Source organism: Ixodes scapularis, unplaced genomic scaffold, assembly GCF_016920785.2.
Source record: "Ixodes scapularis isolate PalLabHiFi unplaced genomic scaffold, ASM1692078v2 PGA_scaffold0__279_contigs__length_252992795, whole genome shotgun sequence".
Lineage (NCBI taxonomy): Eukaryota > Metazoa > Arthropoda > Arachnida > Ixodida > Ixodidae > Ixodes > Ixodes scapularis.
Window position 1 is genome coordinate 14,684,742 of NW_024609835.1, and position 23,764 is coordinate 14,708,505.

Genomic DNA, 23,764 nt, shown 5'->3' on the forward strand with positions numbered 1-23,764 from the left:
AATGCTTTATTTTCCGTACACCTACCATAAAAAAGCGGCCATTCGTTTTTTTATGCCTAACCGAGTAAACGGGAAAGTAAGGAGTCAATCAATCAATAAATAAGTAAACAGAGAATGACATGAAACATAAAGAAAGTTATATCAAAATTAATTCATTAATTAAAATGAACTAGATATAATATTAAAAGGTGAATAAATATAAAATCATAAAATAAAATATATAAGAATGCCACCATAAAAAGTTTAATTCAAAGACTAACGATGAGTAAAAAACTAGACCACAGAAATACAATAAAACATTACTGTGTTAGCTTTGAACACCTGATTATATCCGTTTGTTTTTTTTCAGAAAAATCAAAAAGTTTACGAGTGAAATCCTCCTATACTGAGTTTTTTTTTTCTGAAACAATGACCTGTACAGTGTACAAATTGTCTACCCTCGTCGTAGGCAAAAGTGTCATACATCTCTAGTGACATTTCAGAAAGAGCCGATGCCCCTGACATCGAATACGCACTTGACGGAAAAGTGGTGCAGCGTAGCAGGCTTCAATATTAGGTAGAAAAGTGTCGGGGTTCGCTATTCACAGAGATCGCACCTTAGATCACGTCGATTGGCTCTCCGAGTACTTTTCGGGAAAGTACTAGAAGCACAATGATTTCTTACGGTCCCGGGTTTCAAAAGCATGGGCTTGCTGTTTACGCTAAACCCGTCTTCGGTGCACGCTCCCTCCTTTGGCAAGACAAAGCGTTTAAAGCCACGTCTTGCATGCAAAAGGGACACGGTCATGTGAGGCAAAGAGTCGACAAAGAATCACCTGAATATCGAGACTCAGTCAGTGGACGTATAAGTGACACTCGTGAACCTGGCCGGAAAAAATAAAACCAACAGAAAACCAAGAAGGGTAAATACGATATGACTAGGCAAGCTTGTTTTTCGTCGAAAATCTTTATTGGATAAGATCACAATTTCCACACCCTGCTTCCTATATCGCACGCGGCTATCCTCGTGAGACGTCACCGATTTTCATAACATGTAGCTAAGGTAACAGTCAACTTTCCGAATGGAGGGGGGGCCGGTCAGGATGGTGACGACCGATGATGGTGTTCGCCCGATGGAAGTCCCCCGGGAAGTCGAATAAGAAAAAAAACTACTAAAAGTTGTTCGATCCCGCTGGACACATTACGACGTCGGTTGGTTTACGGTGGCCAGTGTGGCCACGTTTACTTCAAAACAAAACGATACCAAGTCAACAGCAATTTACAATTCAAAACTCCCAAAATTAAAACAAATACCTTAGCCCCAGTCTCAAGAGCCGAATTTCCCTGATCTTAAAAGCCGAGTCCCCGAGAATCATCTCGGCACCCCTTTTCTAGACTCGTAGGGGCCCCCTTTCCCTCCAGAGACGGACCAATCACTTCAAATCTGCCCATTGTCACGTGGTACACTCCTACCCAATGATCAACGAGCTGTCAACGCAACCCCCCTCCGACACCTCAACGGTCAAACCCATTTTCTTTGGGGGTCACTGCATGCTTCCTTCGCCGTCTGGCTGGCGCCACCAAGTTAAGTTATTACGTCGATTGAAAGCGAAGTTTCTACACTAACCGGCGAAAAAACCGGACCGAAAAAACCGGAAAAAGCCCAGCCGCTTAAAGGGGTACCCGGCGATTTTTTATGGTCGCTGATTTGCCTCGAAAGTGGCTCAACACACCAATAGACATGGCTCTCCGAGTTCCTCAAGTATTGTGTGAAAAAGAAAAAAAAATTGAAGTTCTTGAGTTTTCGAATTTCGTTTTCATCGTGTTTCTCAAACAGAAATGGTATAAAGTGGTCAGTAAGCCATGTTCCCAACTGATTAGAAGGCGTTTGATGGGGGGGAAAAGAATGTTTGGTAACTGATTCGCTGAGAAGCACGCAAAAAACACTCGACATACTCTGTTTAAGACTACATGCAAGACCTGAAAATCTGTACCATGTGTGACGTCACACCACTGAAGAGCTCGTGAACATTTGAATGCTGGTTTCGGCATCATCTTCATTTACGGTTTTCTCAATTGCTATTTTGAATTTCGAGAAAATAAATAGCATACCATGACGACTGAAGTCCGGGTAGTAGGAAAATGCAATTTGTTAAAGTAGCTCAAAAAACGGCCGGAGTTCCCCTTAAAGCGGACAGAAGCCCAAGACAGGGGTGTTCCGGCGCCCCAAACTGAAACCCAATCCGTTTGTTAACGACCGGGCTCCGACTCTTCTCCACCGAGACCCGCGGCTGCTCGAAGCCCCCCCGCGCGTGGGGGCGGAAGACCACTTCCCGTTCATGCTCCCCCGCGGGCGTACAGGAAACGTCCAAAAATGACGACACAAGCGTAGGCAGATAAAAAAACAATGCCGACGCAACTATAGAAACATAAACTTTTCTGAAACAAATCTTACTTATTACCAACAAAATACTTCCTTACTTAACAGTAACAAATTCCACGATGAATGACAGCAAACAGCAGTCAAGTTGTTTAACGCTCGCAACAATGTATTTCTTAATTTGACGGTATAAGGGCGCCATTAAAGGAAATATGACATTTTTTTTCCCTCCGTGTTCGTGCGTTGAATATATTATTGGAGGTTATTATATGCATATTAATAATAAGAAGCTTTCCGTCGAGCACTCGATTCCCGGGCAGAAGATGAATAAAAACACCGAGGAAAACATCGGAACTGTCATGGGCGTTGTCAATTGAAACATAAATCCCAAAAAAGGAAAACACAAAAAAAAAAAGAGAAAAAGAAAAAAGGAAGAGAGAAAACAAATAAACCTTTGAGAAACATGCATGAGGCTTTTTTATTTGCATGTTTTTCTCGTGTTTTTGTTCTTTCGAACTAGTCTTTTCGGGCTATTTGAAACTCACCGTTTCAGTTTCCGGGACGATGCAAAAGGCAATATTTTTCTGTCTCTAAACTTTTGCGTGTGAGTGGCCGTCACTGTAACAACGTCCCACGGGTGATTCAAGAACAACTCCTGGCCGGAGATTGTTGAGGAAATGAGATACCCGATTTATTTTCTTAATTTTTTTTTTTTATAAATGTTGCTTGTGGGGTGAATTCACGTGTGCAATTCGGCAACAAACGGAACAATCCGATCACTCGATCGAACCACGCACTTTTTTGTGCATCGTGGAATGCGAAATGAGGATGATGGTCCTAGAAGCCGTTGGTGGGCCAATATAACACGTCTGTGTTCTATGCCACCTATGAATACATGTTAAAAAAAAAAAGAATTTTAACCCTTACTTTATCATAGTGACTTAGTGCGTCAGTGCTCACCAAATCTAAAAAACAATACGTTTTTTTGTTTTTTTGTTTTTTTTCGTTTGCTTTTTTTCCCCTTTGACTTAGAACTACGAACGTAAATACCTATAGCAAAGGTCTGCTTGGCAGCGGCTTACTGATGACATTCATTAGGAACAATCTGATAGAGATGAAGCATTCAACAATTATCGCGGCCCATTGTCCAGCTCTGAAGATGCCTTTCTAGAAAAAAAAGGCAATTATAGGTTAGATGTTTCGACAACGTAACGTCGGTCTGACTTTGTAGAGCGATAATGAAAGCTTTCAGCAAACCGTTACCATGTTCCGCGCGCTGCTCTCCCGGAGCCATTGAAGCAAGCTTTTAAGCGCACACCCGAGTGACACCGCGACCGCGGGGAGCGCGCGCTTAAAAGCATGCTTTAAAGGCTCCGGCAGTGCGGTAGTCGGAACACCGCAACGGTTTGCTAAAAGTCCCCACTGATTCACGCTGTAGGTGAGAAATTTGGCCATTTTAGTAGAGTGGCTAACGTGGGGTTTTAATGCGCATGACGGATAGGCGACGTACGCCGTTAACTAGCGTCAAATTAAGAAACTTTTTTTTTTAATTGAAACTTTTATGTGTTAGGTTTTCAAAAGAAGTGAAGCCACAAAAATAGTGCATGCGAATTTACCCGAATTTCTTGCGAGTTTAGCTGGGGACATGACGTCACATGGCTTGACGTCACGCGACCTACACACAAATCAAGTTTTTCCGCTATATTTAGCGACGGGGAAAGTGAATGGGTAAATGAGACAATAAGTCAATGAGTCAATGGGGTGGAGAGCAGTAGAGGGACCTGGCGACAAAGATCACGAAGAAATGCTTGGAGGTTACTAGCGCTAAACCTGGAACGTTTCACGTAGCAACACGATAGACCATAGGCGAAACTGTTCGAATGTCTGGCAACACTTTGTGCGCTGCCATCTTTGTTGCGTCGAGATTCCTTTGCTGTTTGTCGATTTCGTAGCGTTGTCAGTAACAATCGAGGCCTACTGCTCACCCTCCTCATCGATTCTCATCCACATCTGCGAGCCAAGAATATTGTTTTACGATTTTCTTGCGCATCTACGTGCTCGTCGCCCCGCCGGTCTCTGGTTTCTCGCTGTAACCATCATGGCGAACGTGCAGTCCAGCTCAAAATTCTACTTTGAGTGCCGGCAAAAGCACGGGCGTGGGCGCCCGGTTTTCGAAAGAGCTTCCTTAGCGCGAGTTCTTGTGCGAGCGAAGGATTCGTCAGAACTACGCTTTCGCAACCTAGTCTTTGCTAGCGCCGAAGCCAACTGGTGAGACGGAGCATGGTCTTCGGCGCAGCACTATTCGGCGCTCTGCATTTCAGATATCGTCTTTCGCAGAACAATTTTAGATACAGTTTTTTAGTGGCATTATTTCAATTATTATACTAGTTTGTGATGAAAAAAATTGATCGGATTTTTTTTTTTCCGATACAATATTCTAAAATATTACAAATAAAGACTTTTTTTTTTTTTCGGGGGGGGGGGGGGGGGGGGCGGTTTGGGGGTTGGAGTTTATGGCGTTTTAACTTTTTCCCATTTTTTTTACTATCTTTATATTTTACAGCACAATTAGAGTTCGTGAATAGCCTAAATTGGATCAAGTGGTCTGACGCAGACGACCCTCCTTTCTCGACGCCCTCTGAGAGACTGGCGCAGCCATCGAGTTCAGAACACTTCCGCGTTTTCAACAGCCCCCCAGTGCGCCGGCCCGTCACACTATGCCCAGTTTCATTAACGAAACTGTAGAGGTGATCGCATTTTTGCGCGCCGCCAAGGCGGCGCTTTGCTTAGAGCATTTGTTTATACGTTCCGGTACCTGTTGAGAGAGAGTGAGAGAGAGAAATAACTTTATTGAGAATCTGGTGATCCCAGTCGTCGGGGAAGAGCCCTTGAGCAGCGTCTTCGGCCAGCAGGATGGCCCAGTTTTGATCAGCTGGGTCGGAGCTGAGCTATAGTTTTTCCACCAACGGCGACGCTCTCTCTTTCCCACGGCGGGCATTGCCCGCAAGTCTCCCCAAGGGCCGTTACGTCCAGACACACAAACCTATACACAGCCAGTATAACTCCTAAGCGCACTCGTCAACGGGCACGCCGTTTCATAAACTAGAAGAAGTGCCGTGGACGCCGGTCTCGGGCACAGGCCTCACCCGCGGAGACCGCGGATCAACTTCCCGTGGCTGTGGGGGCTGCCTTCGGGGGAGCCCGAGCGCGACAGAGGTTTACGCGCAGACGTAGACGCAGCATCGGGTGGAACCCCGGGGTGGACCCCGTATTTCTGGAATCCGGTGTGATCTCTCGCTGCCCTTGCGTTCGCGAGACTCACGCGTGTTGTGTCTGGCAAGTTCTCCGTTTATCTAATGGTATTAACGTATTGAATGCTCACACTCCGAGCGACGGTTTTTCTCCGTGAGGCCCGCCTTGGCGAATCTCGCTGGAATCATCGGAGTCAGTTTACTTTTTCCGACCGTAAACAAACCGGGGCTCCTGTCTTAATGTTTGGATTTTAGGCCTGGGACCTCTCCTTGGGCGCTGACCTATTCGCCTCCTGGCGCGGGTGTTTTTGCCCGTCCGATCGGTTGAGACTGCGTCGGGGCCTGTACCCAGACTTGTACGTAACGCGTTACAGGTGATGGATTACTTGTAATCAATTACATTTTACTGTAATTTTTTAACGCTTCAATTACTTCCTTTAAGCAGTAAAAATCCTTGTAATTCAATTACTTTTTGCTCTAATGGATTACAAAATTACTTATTACAATTTTTCTCAATTTCTTCTATTTTTCTTTTTTTCTTTTTTTGAGAGAGGGGGGGGGGGGAGGGGGGGGGGTGAGATGTGCTGCAGTCACTCAGCTCTAGGCAACGGTCTTTTTTTTTTTTTTTTTTCGAAACCATCAAGCATTATTTTTTGAGAATTAGTAGGTCACTTCACTATGCTTCGTTTCCTGGCTACATTTTTTTTTTGTGTGCACCGGAGACTACGTTTGGTTATGACAAATGCCCTTATCCAGCCTCTTGTGAGTACTGTATTTAAAGTGCGCTCTTTTTGTTTATTTATTTTTTCGCCAGAGGGATTGGGTGTCATCATAATGCAATTAAATGCAAAGGTGCAAGCGAGCTGGACAAGAATGACGAAAGTAATCCCTGGAGAAGGGGAACAAGAGGGACAAAGGGCAAACATAAATCTCCAAACCCGAACCAGGCGGATTTTTTCGGTCGCTCATCAGTCACCTAGCTGTGTTTGGAGATTCATGTTTGTCCTTTGTCCCTCTTGTTCCCTTTCTCCAGGGATTACTTTCGTCATTCGGATTGGGTGTGATGTCGTCACTCACTCAGCTCTAAGCAAACACGGTCGAGGATTTCTTTTCTTTTGTTTCTTTGGAACAATTGAGCCCAAGACTTCAAGGATTGTGCTACCGTAATAAAAAAGTTGAAGGAAAAGTAACGTGGGAAGTAATTGATTACTTTAGAATAATTTTTCGATTACATTTTTGAGGTTGTAATTGTAATCGTTATCGGTTACTTTTTACAGCGAAGTAATTGTAATTGTAATCGGTTACTTTTTACTGTGAATTAATTGTAATTGTAATCGGTTACTTTTTACAGTGAAGCAATTGTAATTGTAATTGGTTACTTTTCACAGTAAAGTAATTGTAATTGTAATCGGTTAATTTTTTCAGTAACGCTTTAAACGTCTGCCTGTACCGATTCTAACTAGACCCTGATTAGACGGGATAGGTTTCGGCGCACTGTTGGAACCTTACTACTACTACCGACCGGACGGAAACATCGTCGAGTTTGGACGGGCCCGAGTGGTCCAGTAGTTCTCTTCCGCGGTTCGCCGCGTTTCTCCTGTCGTGCGCCACAGAGCCGTGTATAGAGAAGGGTATGGTCAGCGGGAGGAGCGGGCAGAGCCAGGGCGTGCACCAGACGCAGAAAGGGGGCTTGACATGCTCTCTCGGCCAACCAGAAGCCGAAAACAATCCCCTAATGGTGGAAGCAAGAAACAGTTTTAATCATAGATATATGTGGTTTTAATAAGTGCGTAATAGTTAAATGTACTAACCCTTCATAGTTGAAAATACGGTGCACTTGATGTTTCGAATATGATCATGCAGAAGGGTGTAAGAAACGAATCTGCCGCTCGAACTCTAATTTGCTCTGACAGAGTGTGACCGCACGGACGGCAGATTCCCGGCCCTTGGCGCCTGGCGCACGGATGATGTCGATCGTTCCGCTAGTCGCGCTCTTCCATCATGATTTTGAATGACTGTTATTGAAACATCACGTGCGCTATATTTTCAGTTGCCGATAATCACTCCAACACTTTTATTAATTTCGTTTCTCGCAATTACCACCAGAGTATCATTTCTGTCTTCTGGTTGGCCACATTCGAATTTGTGAAGACGCCCTGGAACACGCCCACGATGCTTTCGGCCAATGGCGTCTTCTCATTTGACTCCTATACTTCCGAATGAGTGGCCAAATTCTCTGTAAATGCGGCTCTGGTGCGCACCAGCCCCTGCTCTGCGGATTGGCCGCCGTCCTCAGCGTGCGCGGAACGACACTTGACGCCGAGGCGTCCGTTTTTGTAGCTGCTGAGCTACGTAAGCCGTGCGCGGCAGTTAGTGACAGTTTTCAATATCTGTATTGTCTTCGTGTAATTGTTTTATGCAGCAGAAAAGTTTGTTTCGGTTTTTTGTATTCATTACAACTTCGCCTCCAAGCCCCTTAACCTCTCCGCCGTGGGCCGCAACAAGAAGAAGCAAGAAGTCTTCTTCAACTCCAGCCACCATCCGGTTCCATCTTCCACAATCACCCGGCCCCGGTCCCCGACGGTAGATACACTACAAGGTGTCCATCGAGATCCGGGACCAAAACAAACTCAAATCACTACAGGAACTTTTTTTGTGAATTAGAGTGACAGGTTCCCTAATGGCGAGCAGTCTTAACGGTCACTGAGGCTACAGCAGTTTACTCGATCACGATCGACCGGAGTTACGAAGCGGCGGCGTTACCCTATTTTACTAACAATATCCTTACGGCCCTCGTAGCCTCTCCGCCCTCTAAGCCCCCTTAGCCCTTTAAATTCCTTCAGCCCTTCAAACACCTAAGTCGTTCAACCCGTTGCACATCCAACATTTAGACATTCTAATTTCACTACTTCAGCTCTTTATCCCCCAAACCCTTCGCGCCAGGATAGCAGTTATTGAAAAGGGGTATGGCAAAGCAGACGCCTGCACTCTATAAATGGACCCATTGAGCTATCGATGGCAACACGAGTGTTTCTCTCTTCCCTGTATTGTTAATGTTTGTATTCGTTTTGCTTTTATGCTTATTTATGGTAATGAGCCACGCAAGGCGTAGTATGCGGTAAAAGAACACGTATGAATAAACTAAAAATAGACTATAAGCCATAAATCACGCGGCACCTGATTTCATACTTTATTCTCATGTCCAACCGCTAGAATAATGAACGCTTATAGCGTTACCTGGCGGCTTCTTTGGCGCATTTTGTTGCATTTTCGGGTGTAGTCCCTTGCATAAGTGGCGATGCAAATGATGCGAGTCGGAGACAAATTTGAGACAATATACTTCTACTGCGTATTTTATGAAGCCACTTCAGGAATGAGTTTAATTATATTTCTATATGTACGCAAGAAAGTGGATTTTCCATCAGTGTAAACGTTGCTAAATTTTTCACGGCGCCAGAGGGAGTTTTTGTTTACCGGAGTCGGCCGTCGGTAGACTGAACGGCAGCAAGTGGCTTTCGGGTGATAACAGAACGACTCTGAGAACTCCATTAATCACGTCCAGATGAAAGATGATCGGCGTTAGGTGCCGGGCTCTTACGCCAAGCTTGCTCTTATGGCCGCGTTGGTTTGTTGTAGTCGCAGGTTTTTTGCAAAGCCTCTCGGTTTATTTATGACATCGCGAGCATCCTGCAACCACAGAATGATCGGTTGTTGAGCCACCTGGAGGTTTCAATGCTTAAACCTCCAATTTAAACCTCGACTACAGGGGAGGACTGCTGCCACCCAGAGACGGAGCGATGATGAAGAAGAAGGAAAGATGATTTACCCCTCACCTCCCCCAAATGTTACAAGATGTGCGGCCAACAGCGAATGACAAAGACGCGTCAATTTATTTGGAAGCCGGGCCGTGCGCGCGGGGTCCAGCACGCGATGGTGAGGCGCAACTGCCCCAGCATCGTCGTCGTCTCTGTCACAGTGTGCAGAGAGGTAATAAATACATCATGGTTTTTGAACGTACATACAACAACTATTCGCACATGAGATTTTATATACTTGGGTTAGAGAAACACATAAGGCGACTTTTAAACAAACTTGATAAGCAGTAACAGAAAAACACGCTATAGACCATATGCAAAAAGAAGCGCCATCTATAGTGTATTCATGATCAATTATCAGATTTCCCCTATATTGGGGGGTTCCCATACCGATGGTTTTGCACGTTTCACAATAGTCCCGGCAAAATGGAAGTCGTAGAACCAAAATATGATCACCTGATGCAAGTCCAATACGAACCCTTCACAGACGTCTTCGAGAAATACCGTTCATTGACCTGGATGGCCCAGTTTACTGCTTGAGTGACGACTGTTGCGACTTCGTTGATGACAATTCCTTTTCCAGAATTTCGCGGCCATCTTTCTTTTCTTTTTTGAACCGAAACTAACCAGCAACCGGTTGAGTGTACAAATAAATTGCCATAATATTATGAAAACCGAGATTAATGTAGATGCGCCTCGTCCACAACTGGAAGATGTGATAAACCCCCCAATATGGCGGCTCCTAATGGCATGATGATGATAGCTGGCAAGGATTTTGCAAATGTCCTTTAACAGCTTGAAATATTAAATGATAAACACTTAGGAATAAAAGGGACATTAAACAAAATCATGCGAAGCATTGCTATGTAAATCTAAGTTCTATCAGGAGAAGCTGAAGATTTATCTCGGCATGTTTATGCATACTATAAGGTATGAAACCCTATGAAAGGATGTCTGAACAAGAGCGACGTTTAACCAGATTAGGCGAAATATAAGCGTGCTAAACTACACCGTCGCAGCAATGGCCGAGCTTTTCTCCCCGCATGTTTATGCATGGGGTCTTTATCGAGTATATTGATCACATCCCAGGTTGTCACCTCTATATACGCGAAAACCCACCTTTAATGCGACGTCAAGGAAGCGTTCCCGCCAGCGAAGGGTAATCGCCATACACAATGATTAACCGGACCCTTCGTCTTGCGTAGCTTTCATTAGCCTTGTCTCTCTCAGCAAGAAGAGAAAAAAAAAACTGCTTCAAATCGTTATTTTGGTGAGGTTTACCAGAAACAGACGATGCCACAGAGCTTCTGGCTGTCTGATTCCTCGCGAACTTAATCATCCGCTTTGTATTCTATTCTCGCCGAAAATGACAATGAATGACTTCGTTTTCCAAAGAAGAGGAAGGTACCATAAACAAAGCAGGGTACAAATTCGAATGACGACAGCTAAGAAGGATTAGAAGACGAAGCAATTTCGGTAACTCCTACCAACGCCCTTCAAACACGCTAAAAAAAGTTGTTGAGATGTTCATACCTCACAATATACGTCAGAAGTTGCTATGCATATAATGCACCACGATGCACTCACATCAGTCATTTGCCCTCCTTTTATTACTTTAAAATAATAAAAAAAGTAAAAGTCGTTGCGCATCAAGCATCACGCAGTCTCAGTGTCACAAAGGTACACCCCTTTTGCCACATGAAATGGATTGCCTTGGCGAGTGCCGTGTCACGTGCTCTTTAGAGGCCATCTGTCGAAGGGGAGCGCAAACTAAAATTACAAAAACTTTTTTCAACAAAACACAGCATAAAATATTTCATGAGGCGCAACTATATCACTAAGGTGATAATTAAAAACTAAGATAAAACTATATTGGAAATGAGCGCACGGGGGTAAACGCTTTACGCAACTACTTATTGACATAATCCGCGGAGAAAAAAAAAATTGATATGACTATTCGCTTGTTAACTGTCCCAGCACAAACCGCGGTTTTAGGTATTTTTTGTTGTTGTTGTTTGTACGTTTACATTTATATAACGTGGCTTCGAATAGTCATGGTTGACTCATTCCGTACACCGCGGGGGTAACAGACAATAAGAACTTTTTTTCATTGTGTGCATCACTTTAAATGAAAGTCATCCACGTACGATGATGAAAGCGCCCGTGATATGTATATTACGTGCAGTCCTAGGAGAACGTCCACCTCAGACCGAAACGTTGACTCCATGGATTATATGTTTTAAAACGCCACACAACGATTTTAAGTACGTTTTCTTTCCTTTATATATATACAGACTTGCACACGCTACTAAATTATATTTACAATTACACAAGGCTAAATTTTAACTAATTACAGTTACAATTACCCTTCCATAAAAGTAAGTGTCCATTAGCACAAAAAGTAATTCGTTACTTTCGCGGAGTCAATTTCTAGCTCACACTCCCAGACTAAGACACCAAACACAAGAGTGCTACGGAAGCGTTCATTGTTACCGTAAGTCACACTTTTGTGACCTTGAGCAACAGCTGGCTCTCGAAAGCCTCGACGGACTTCTTGCGTTGCGTGCTTCTTAAAAAGAAACAAAAACCGAAAGATATTTTCGCTTTTATGAAAGCGCAATGCTTCGTTGTTACGGCCGGAGTTTGACGCTGTTACCGCTCATTCACACTGGAAAGCGGATCCGCGTTCGCAAAGCGGTTGCGAACGCGGTTGTATGAAGATCCAGTACAATTGCACGCGCACCCGATGACATCAAGTGCGCGTGCAATTGCACTGGATCTTTATACAACCGCGTTCGCAACCGCTTTGCGAACGCGGATCCGCGTCCAGTGTGAATGAGCGGTTAGAATCGCAGAGATATATAAATTGTAATACAGATAACTAAACATCAAATAAAATGAATGTATGTGAATATATAAACATATTTTCCAGCCGGCAAGTATCGCTAAACAGTGGTATAGCAAATTACCGAGACGGGGTAATTACAGATAACAATCTAATTAAAGATTATGTTTTTGAACGTTGGCATCTGCCCAGCGCTGCAATATGACAGCGCATGCTCAGGGGCACGCTATCTCGGGCCCAGCGTCAGCCGGCGGTGTCGCACGCGAAGTCCGGAGCGCATTTCTCCAGCGCTCTAGAGAGGTTTGACGCCGAGTGCACATGTATTATTTTTTGTTTATGGGCTTTAGAGACACGGGCGTATGGAGGACGTTTCTCGCAACGCGGGCCAAATCGATCATTCTAAAATTTACGCGTCGCACTGAAAAAAGGCTAGTGTCGTAATGATATCTGCTAAAAGGTATGCACTGTGCCTCAAACGTAACGCCGCCACGGCATTTGCCGTTTCTGACAGTCCCTGTGGCGGCCGATTGAACTACCTGATTTTGTGGTTTACGTATATAAGCCACTAAATCAGTAATTTAAAAAAAAAAAAAAAACCTTGAGCGCGTGAGAAACGTAGTAGTGCGCTAAAGTTGCCACACGTGGAGCAGGCACAAGGCTAGCGGTTGTGGTGAGACACCCGCGCGATTTTTCCGTCTTTTATGAGAGCCCCAGCCTTGTACCTGCTCCACGTGTCGTGACCTTAGCGCACTACTGCGCTTCTCACGCGCTCAAGGTTTTTTTTTGTTTTTTGTTTTAAATTACTGATTGTGTGGTTTTTGATGACGCTCAGCAAGTTTCTAATTTCAACCATACGTCTATTTCCACTAAATAAAAAGTCAATTAGTCATCTTAATAAATTGGCGAACTAATTAGTAATTGCGCATTTTCTCTCCTCCCCTGAGAACGTGGCTGCACAATATTTATATTGAGAGTGAGAAACGATTAAAAAGTGCAGCCGTAGTAATAATGAGACGAAAGAGAGAGAGAGAGGGGTTGTTCAAATTTGTGCATTAAAGTCAAGGAAAAGGAAAGGGAAAGAGCGCTGGCGAAACATTGAGCCGGGAGCGGGGATCGAACCCGCAACCTTCGCCCATCCGGGGCCACGCCTTAACCGATTAGACCATCCCGGGCACAGGTTTCGTCGGACTCGATTGCTGACCAGCGCTCCATGTATAGTTAATCTGGAATTCGGCTAAGTGGATAGACGCCAGCTTCTTGCTGAATTAAGGCCCATGCTGGCTGCGAGTTTCGGTAGTGACGCAGCAGGTAATTTCAGCTTGCAAATGTTGGAAAAGGGGCCGTCTTCCAGTTCCAGGATATCTGGGAGCCACTCCTGCTGTTTCTAGAGTGAAAGTGCAGGGTTCGAGATCCGAATCTGTTCCTATACTAAGCGTTCTGTTGGGCCGTCACTCATAGCTTCGATTGCTTATCGACGTGAAGTTCCGCCATTTCTTCTACCGCATCTCTCTGCAATTGCTGCAAAAAGCTAGAAAAAGGAGAACTCGAAAAACCAAAAGCTGAAAACGGGGTAAAAAAACAGAAAGAAAAAGTTACTCCGAAATGGAGCTGGATTGCACCAACCTTCCAGAAAACGCCTTCACTTCTTTTTTTTTTTTTTTTTCTCTTTTTTTGTAAACATTTGGTTCACCATTTCCAGCGGGAGAGTGATGCAACTGCGGGGAAACATTCCGAACCGGAGGAGTCAGGAAGCTAAAAAAAAAAAGGGCAGTGCCTTTCCGCGTGCCGATTGACGCTTCCCGGCGTTCCAGGGTCACGTAGGCTACGAGATGGCTGCTGGCGGGACTCAGTGAACAAGTGCTCAGCCTGCCGACAGAGCGAAGGCCGATTTCATTCACGCCAGTCTTGTATGTCACGTGTTAGAAGTTTCACTTGTAACTCGTTGCTTTGTTTTCTTTTTTATTCTTAAGCATAACGATTCCGGTACTTTGTGCGAACAAAAAGAGTAATTAAATCTTTTGACCGAGTAACGAGCAGACTTTTACGTAACGTGTTACTAGTAATGAGTTACTTCTACCTCGCTACTTCTTTCGGCAACGAGTTACCTATTACGTTACCTTTTCTTTTTTTACAAAAGGATCGAGTAACGTATTTAGGTACATTTAGGGCCAAGTAACGAGTGACGGTGTTTCATTACATTTGAGAAGTAACGTGTACAACAAAGTTTAAACAGTCTCGTATTAATTCTAACCTGAGTGTGCCTCTACCGCAACAAAGGGAGAGGAGCAACCCGAAAAATAACAAAACAGCGTGACAGTATAACAAGGTTTATTGCTGAACACGTTAGTCGAACTCTACAGCTGGGAATGTCCTTGACCCAGAGAACACAATAATGTTCGTTTATTGAACCTTCTGCAATCCTGTACAGACCGAATGTAAACACGGAGGTTGCCAATTACGCAGGAAGGCGCAGAACCCATTGTCAGCTTCGAACATTAGAAGCAGAGAGAAAAAAAGAGAGCGGAATTTCAGATTCACCAGCTGTTTCTAAAGCGCGACACAGCCGTTTATTCCAGCGCGTCAGTAGAACAACTCTACAGCCTCGCCGGAGATGTATTCTCAAGGAAGCGGGCAAACATAACTGACGGAAACTTCGAGAGGCAGCTGCTGCTTAGGAGCGACGAGTGCTAAAAAGAAAACAATCAGCCATGAAACAAAGGCAGTTCTGCATTTGGTCGTCAAAGGAACGAGAAAGTAACTCGCTAGTTTCGAGGTTAAGTATCTCATTGCTTTCGAGAATCGGTAACGAGTAATGCATTCAGTTACTTTTTGAGAGAGTAACGAGTAACGGTATTTATTTACTTTTACTGAGTAACGTGTACATGTCTGATAATGAGACTTCGCTGCTATGAAGAGAGCAAGCGCCGTGGCGGGCGCGGTTTTCATGCACTTCCCACGTGAGATTTGCGTAAAATTCCAGAACTGCGCCAAAGGACAAATGACATTCACAACGTTGGACACAGTGGCGCAGCCGGCGAGGTGGGGAGGGGGGGGGGGGGGGCTTATGAAGGAGAAGCCTGCCTCCCGCCGGGAAAAATTAAAAACAAAATGCAGCCGTCACTATAATAAATAATACATTGCTATATTATTACACCTCCCCTTCCCCCCCACCCCCTCCGATTTTCCACCGGAAAAAGTTCCTGACTACACCACTACAGACACTTCTTTTTTTTATTTCTAAAAGTACGTAATAATTACCCTCGTTGAAGGTTAACGAAAACGTACCTAGTTCGCCCTCAGTGAACCATGTGGGAATGTGAAAAAATCGGAGCGTATTAAAAAAAAAAAAAAAAACCAAAAACGTAATTACCCTTTAAATAATTAAACCAGAGAATAAGGAACAAAACAGTAGAGGTGCTGACTCTCAGCGCGTGTGCTCTTTAGTTGCCAATTCTCTGTTTTGAGCGAGCAAGAGTGTATCGCGCTTCTTTGCTGTGTCGCTTATACTGGTAATGTGGACGTGTCCGCTTGAGGAGGGACAGCCCCTTAACCAAGCAGTCTTCTGCTGCGAGTGCAGGCGTTGCTGCAAACGAAAAGACCTCGGCGCCCTCTCGACTCCCCATAGAGCGACGTGCGAAGAATGACGAGCGTCGGGACACAGTCGGCAGATATCGCCTCGTCCACCCGGCGGGAAATCTGCCGGCAGCGACGACAACAGTACTAACGAGCCGTTTCTCATATATTCTCACTGAAAGCAGGAAAACGGCGGAGCGTGGCGACTCCTGCAGCATCTTCACATGGCTCCGCAGCCCGTCGGGTTCCCGCATCGGCCGATGACAATGTGCAAGGACCAATCACCAAGCAACACGTTGGAACATACGAACCCACACATTGCTTTTCTTAAACTGTCGATGGCGGAATTAGGCCAACTCGTTGAAAGCCAACTCGTCGACGGCCAACTCGTCGACGAGTTGGCCATCTAATAGCTCTGTCAGACGGGCACCTAAAAGCACCTTTACGCCAAAAACCTTCAGGATTTTCAATTAACCTTTACGTTCTGCCGTGCGAGACTGCGCAAGTAAATGTCATTTAGACGATGTTTACAGCGACTGAAGTCTCGTAGCTCGGTTCAAACGCATAAACCCTGTTCACGCCAGAAAAATAATATTTTGTGTATATAAATATTTTTTAAAGTTTTTCTGAAGCAAACAATATATTAAAAAAGACAAAATGACGAGTTTAGTCGACTGATTACAAGAAAGTCCACTTAAAGCCCAAGCAAAGTGTTTTTTGGCGACTAGCAGCAACTCTGGGCGTCTCCCGATTCAGTAATAACCAACGTTACTAAAACACTCAGTTGGGAAACTGCCGTAGAGACGTATTTGAAAAAGTGGCCCCGATCTGTCCTCGAGAACCGAGCTAATGGCGAACACAACGCCGCCATTTCTCCCGCAGCGGTCATTCGAGGAACTGTACGTTACTTCCATTTTGGCTTTGATCGGCCATTTAGGAGCCGAAACAGATACAGCGGAAGAGGTTACAGGGGTGCCACCCCCGCCTCCACAGCGGACGCGCCGCGACTTACTACCGAAGTTAAAATGCACCTAGGTCGGGACGCGCTACCTGAAAGCACCGGTGAGGCTTGGTTGTTTAAAAACAATATTAATTGTGCCGCAAAACCCTGCAACCTAAAGATTTTAAAAACATCACGCGCCTATCATTTTGTACTAAACTCCAATAAATTTTATACAAAAAAAGTCTTTTCCGTTTGTTTTTACGCAAAAACATGCTTTCTAAAAGCTCAAGGTGACCACAGTACAGACAAATGATAAAGAGTGGCGCTGTTGTCGTATGTAGCTCGGTCTCGGTGGACGCCAGCGGCCCAAGTTTCGACGGCGAGTTTCCCAACTGAGTGTTCTAGTAACGTTGGTACTAACCAACGTTGGTTGGTATACTAACTAGGGAGTCTAGCCCTAATGTTGCTCAGTGCTCCCGCTCCTTTCCCTGCTTCTGCTACGCTTTTGCCCTGTTCAGTTCGGTGTCGTGCTCGCACTTGAGGTTCATCGCACGCGGTGGAGGTCCTTCAGACGATCCCCCCAAAGTCGTATCAGCGCCCAGGTCGCCTCAACGCTCCAATGGAAGCGCGGCGACCCCTTCCTACTCGTGGACGCTCCTCCATCGTTCGACGTATCGCACGACGCGAGAGCGAGATACAAAAATGTATATGTACAAAAAAACATTAAATATATAAAGTACGGATAGTAATATAAGTAGAGAAATAAACGCTAGATAACTATGGTTGTAAAGAAAATCGAGAGGAGCAAAACCGAAGTGCCGAAGCAGACGACGCGAGCAGGCGACGACGACGCCTGCTAGATAGCTGGGGCCGTGAGTACAGAAAACTATTAGTAGAACTAGGTTTGAACAGAATATACGTGAAACACGCTCTTTTTCAATAATAAAAGTGCAAACGCATTTATTTTAGATATCGGTATGATTTTTTATTTCAATTCGCTTCTTTAGTGTAGACCGCTGCTGGCGAGAGTAGGCCTTTAGCAGCCGTAAAGGAGTTGCGGGAACTCAGGTTCATGAAAAGGACCTTTACGTTAAATGCCATTTGAGCTGCCGTGTGGCACTGCCTAAATGACATCGACACTAAAGGTCCTTTTAGGTGACCGTCTGACAGGGGCATTAGGAGTGCTGACAAAGAGAGAGAGAGAGAGAGAACGCGGAAAAGTGGTTTCAATCCTCTATTGCTTTGTGAGACCGATGGCCACCGCTTCTCTCGCTCTCTATGCCCTCCACTGAACTGGCCTTCACGAAATATCGGTATGAAAGTGAGAACCGATGAACGATCGATAACCCGTAACCGCCACTTCTCTTACTGGTCGAGTTTTCGGTCATGCAATGTCCGTCGTCTCCATGGCCATCTCTTAATGAGACGTTTAAAATTCAGGGCATTAAGGAAAACCGAAACCTAGAGTTTCAGTGCATACTTACAGTGTATACAGGCGAAACCCGATTCAAAAGGGAGCTTTCGTAGATTGCTTCTTTAGCTCCGAATCTCATAGCGGAGGTAGACGCTGCTACTGAGCATCGCAACGCTAGCTTTGTCTGCACAATTCCAGGGATCATTTCCGGGGGCCGTAAGCTATAGCGGGATGGCGGGTGTGGTTGCAGCTTTCGGTACCCTCTCAGCTTACAGGTGAACGGAGTGCACCAACACTTTCTCTTAAATATAATATTTCATTTTTGCAAGGACTACCATAATACAGGCGTATGAGAAATGAAAAGTAGTGTTGAGGAGCATTTTTTGAAAAATATAAAAAAAACTTTATTGTTTTCTGGGTGAGTGTACGGAAAAAGTAACGTGAAAGTAATTGGTAACGTAACAAGTAAAGTAGTCAGTTTCTTTTCAGCGAAAGTAATTTGTAACGGTAATCCATTACATTTTAGGCTCGGTAATTCGTAATAGTAATCCACTACATTTTTTTTTAAGTGACAAGCACAATTCTGACTAGAAAAACAGAATTGTGCGTAGGAAAAAATTGTTGCCTCCTTACGGAATGTTATTAATTTTTCAGTTCATGCGGACTATTAAGATAATTGCATATGCATTTAAGATAGGTTTTTATTACATTATTAAAGCGATAGAAATTCCACATTCGAAATGCATTGCTTTCCTCCTGACATGCAAATCCTGTAAGAAATACTTCACGCAACTATTAACATTGCGCGAAACTTGCCCTTTCCTTGAGGTGGCACCTAGTATAATCAGCACTGGCACGATTCAAGTGCCCATGTCGTGTTCCCACTATGTAGTCCAGCCCGTAATCATGTAAATAGGGAGGGTAAACAAGCTGTTCCCTTTCTTATAAATCCACGTGTGGACAGAGTCGTTGCCACTCCTTATCTTATCATCATGCTTGCCTAGACTATCCGGACGTTGTGCAATGTTTACTGGGCTGTGGTCGCGTGCTGCAGATCTAAATGCGTGTGCAGTCCGAAGTTAGCTCACAGTGTATCTATTTCTGAGGCGTTCGTCGACGGCCAGGCTCTGAGGCGTCCGCCGACGACCTGTAAAGAACATGTTTCCAGAACCGTGTTGTCTAGGGACCTTAATGATGTCGCCTTCTGCATGCCGCCATGCTTGTCCACCGGAATATCTAGCGCGTTCTGAGCTTTCGCTGTAGCTCTCATCTGGAAAATATTAGAAGCCGCGCGTGCGTCCATTATATGTCAGAGGCACATCCCAGTGATTCGGCATTTTAGAGCGCAGCTCTTAGGCGCCCGTTTCCGGCTTGAGCGGGTCGCCGTCGCCGTCGGCGTAACCAGTGACACCCCCAGGTCACCCCAAGGTCACGTGACGACTGACGCAGACTGATTAACATGAACTTAATGTGACCAGTCCGTCTATAAGATTGGCAACCAGTCAGGCCCATCTTCCAAAACATTATACATTTCGCTAATCTGAATAATGCCCTGAGTAAAATAGTGACACAATGGTCAAGCATCTACATCAGCATACCGTCTTTTGCGCGAGATACAGTCCAGGGAACAAATATGCACTTTTCGTCCAACCACGTTTTTACCGGAAGTGTTTTATCGCTATAACTGGTAAGAGACGAAGAACAGCTGCGGCCAGCGCGTCGTCCCCTCTTGCTCGACACTACCAAGCAGGAACTTTCAGTCTGCTGGAGCGACTGGTCGGTTCCCTCCTCCGGGTCGCTGAGCAACCGTTTGACCGTATCAGCCGCGAAGTCCATTGCTGTTTCATCTCCGGCGTCCAGTGCGTCAGTCGCGTCCTTTGCAGTCGGTGTCGTCTCACTGGCGACCTTTGCATTAGGCTCAATTTCACCAACAGTGCTTTCTGCCGTCAAGGCTACGACGGAGACCTGGCCTTCTGGCATCGCTAACGGAGCGCGTTGCTGCTCACCGGACGCCTGAGGGTCTTGCGAAGAAATCCTCGCAGTTGGAGCCGCTGCCGCCTCGGCCTCTTCCTCATCCATTACGAGGTTTCTGTCCTGGCTGTCGATGGTCTTGCTGGCAGCAGCTCGAGCGTACGGCCGTATGCAAACCGAGGCTTCATGCTCGAAGGCTCGACACTCCTCGCTCCTTGGCACTCTACAGTCGCGCCGTATGTGTCCCGTGCGTCGGCAACGGAGGTACACCGGTGCGCGCCCGGGAACAACAACCAGCAGCGTGCCTCCGTAAAGGCGCAGCTGATGCGGCAGGGACTCCAGGGTTAAGTCTTCACGGAGCGCAATGCGTACGATGACAGGCCCTCGATTCTCCACTGCTCGCGGGTGACACCCTTGACTTCCCCGTATGGCTCGAAGGCCCGTGAAAGGGCGTGTGCAGGAACGTCGAATGCCACCCAGTGGACTTTTACCTTCAGCTCTTGTTTTTCTGGATCAATGACCAGGCATGGTCGCCCCTTCACCGGCATGGTCCCCTGCCGCAGGAGGTTCTCTTTGTCGAAGGTAGCGTGCAGCTTCAGCAGCCAGACGTGCCCCGTTTGAAACGCGCCAACTCCTGCTACGTCTTCTCGAACTCCCACCTGGTTCAGAGGCCCTACGAAGTCTTCAGCACGGTACGTCCGCCCCCGGGTATCAGCATGCAGCACAAGGCTGCATTTCATGGTTTCTCCTGTCGGCAGGGAAGGCAGTATCACTGCGTAGTCATTTGGAACATCGCCGCGTACGCATCACCGCGGCTCGGAGCCCCCGCCATCGGACTTCCAGCGGAGCGTTCCATTCCACGCCCCACGGATCTCCCTGGATGTGATGAGAACAGATAGTATTGTGCACATTCCCCGTGAAAAGTTACTCACCGGTTACTCGGTCAAAAGTAATTATAACACGTTACCAAATTCTGTTCACAATAACTCGAAGCACTTTGCTACCGTAGATAATTGTAACGAGGGGCAGTGTACAAGTCAGTTTTCGACAAGATATGGTACAGAGGAGATAAAAGGCACATATTGAGTCACGAGTACGACAGAAAAGAAGGTCGTTCTTTTATCTGACCCCTTCAAGTCTGTGTACCTCCAGATGTTGCTTGAGTCAGACTCGTTTTGTGGCGCCAACGTTTCCGTGCCAGTCGTCATGTATATCTTTGTATCCAACCTTTTCCAGAGGTGAATTACAGAAGTATCTTACCATTAGTCTTTGTTTGCGCCTCTGGAGTCAATAAATACAGTGAAACCACAAAAATCGGAAACGAATCGCTTCCTGATAAAAGTACTCGAAAATCGAGGGACACCTCAAAAAAGCATTATATATTAAATTTTATTAATTTATTTTACAAAAATTTATTTTTCTGCATTGCATCCATCGGCATATGTATAGATTTTTTTATCCAGTGAATTGCGTGTGAAGAATCGCCACCAGAATTTCCAGACGCTGATGGGGATTTCAATCGGAGGTTATTAATCTGTAAAACTCTGTTAGTGGTTATGCCAACCTTGCCAAATTATAAATCCCGAGAACTTACTTCAGCCAAGTCGCGTTAATTTAGAGCGCAGCTCTTAGGCGCCCGTTTCCGGCTTGAGCGGCATCGGCGTACGCGTCGCCGTCGCCGTCGGCGTAACCGCGCGGTGCATTATGGGTAAATTTTCCCGAAGGAACCCTCGGGAGAACCTCGGGTTCCTTCGGGAGGATGTCGGGTTTCTTCGGGAGGACCTCGGGTTCTTTCGGGAGGACCTCGGAGGACCTCGGTTTCCCTCGGGAAGACCTCGGGAGGACCTCGGGTGCCTTCGGGAGAACCTCGGGAAGACCTCGGGTTCCTTCGGGAGGACCTCGGGAGTACCTCGGGTTCCTTCGGGAGGACCTCGGGTTCCTTCGGGAGAACCTCGGGAGGACCTCGGGGAGTAGGGGTGACGTGACCCCCCTCACCCCCCGAGGTCACGTGACCCCCCCTCAGTACCCTTCCCTACACCTCCTCAAGAGCTGCGCTCTCATTCGGCGTTACAGGGAGTTGTAAACCCTTACTATAAATTTATATCTGGCCAGATCTGAAAATTTCAGATATGGCCATATAAAAAATTGGCCACATATATCCTGATATGGTATATCTGCCAGATATAGCCTCATAATGCCAGATATAGCCTGATACTCCTGGCCAGGTATGGAAATCCCAGATCTGGCTAAGTAAGGAAATTCCAGATCTGGCCCGGCATTCCAAAAGGACACAAGCCTGAAATCAGCACTTTATATCTTTTTATTGTCTACAATTCTCCCAAGTGCCCCGGCCCGCACTCGAGGAGTTCTTGAAACGGTGATCCTTCAGCTCCCTTGTTATTGCTAGTTTTGACCACTTCCACGGTTACACAGTTCCACGGTCACCCTGAACAAGCTTCCCATAGGGCTCCAGTACCTGTCATATCACTTTTAAGTTTTCTCGTCGATGGCCGCGTTTATGATACTGTGCATTCTTTCCAACCTTCAACCAGGCTGAGCCGCCGAAATCTCTTACCGTATTATCATTCTCATGATAGTAGTTTTAGCAGGAATTAGTTAAAAGCCGAGAACTCACAACAAACAAAACCGGGATTTAGCTCGGATTCAGCGGAGCTGTTTGTAACATTTTTAGCATTTCTAACTTAAAATCAGCGTCTTTGAGGGGGATCGGTGGCCGAGTGGTCTAGCCCACACCAGCTCGGAGCACGTGGAGCGAAAGCTCGCGCTGCAGAACCCAGGGATCCTGGGTTCGAGCCCCACCCCTGCCCGTTTCGATCTGGATGAGCATCGTACCGGCGTGCGGTCGTGTATCACTACTGCGTGGTGCACGTTAAAGACCCCAGGCTAGCGGCTGTACCGCACTGGCTAAATTTCTCATCTACAGCTGGGAGACTCGTCGCCCCTGTAAGGCAGACCAAGTTCTAATCTGTATAAACACACACACACAACCCAATTTTTTTTCAGCGTCTTTGAAGCTGTAAGAGAATGATAATAATGTAAGAGATATGTCTGCAGCTCATCCAGGTTGAAGGTTGGACGGAATGCACAGTACTGACATTGGCGGGACATTTTAAAAGTGGTATGGCCGGTACTTGAGTTCTGTACGCCACGACATCAGGAGACTCCGAATTACACTCAAATTTGTGTAACGATGAAATTGCTCGAAATTTTCGATCACTAGGCAGCTAAAGAAATACCGTTAGCATGATTCCTCGAGTACGGGGAGAGGCGCTTGGGAATTTAGCAAATTTTCTGGCGTAATGTTAACAATTTGAAATAATTAAGCTGCATTGAAATCCTCGTGAAAACTAGCACAAATAATCTCAAACTTAAGCCTGTCAAAGCTGAAGATTGTGATTAGTTTTGCTAATGTTTAGCTCGCGAACAATGAGTCATTCCGAGGCTGCCAACAAACAAATTTTTTAAACCTTTTTTTACTTTTTAAAATATTGAAAACCGGCCGCCAGATAAGTCTGTATATACGCCATACCAGGCTGTATATGTGCCAGATAAGTCTGTATATGCGCCAGATA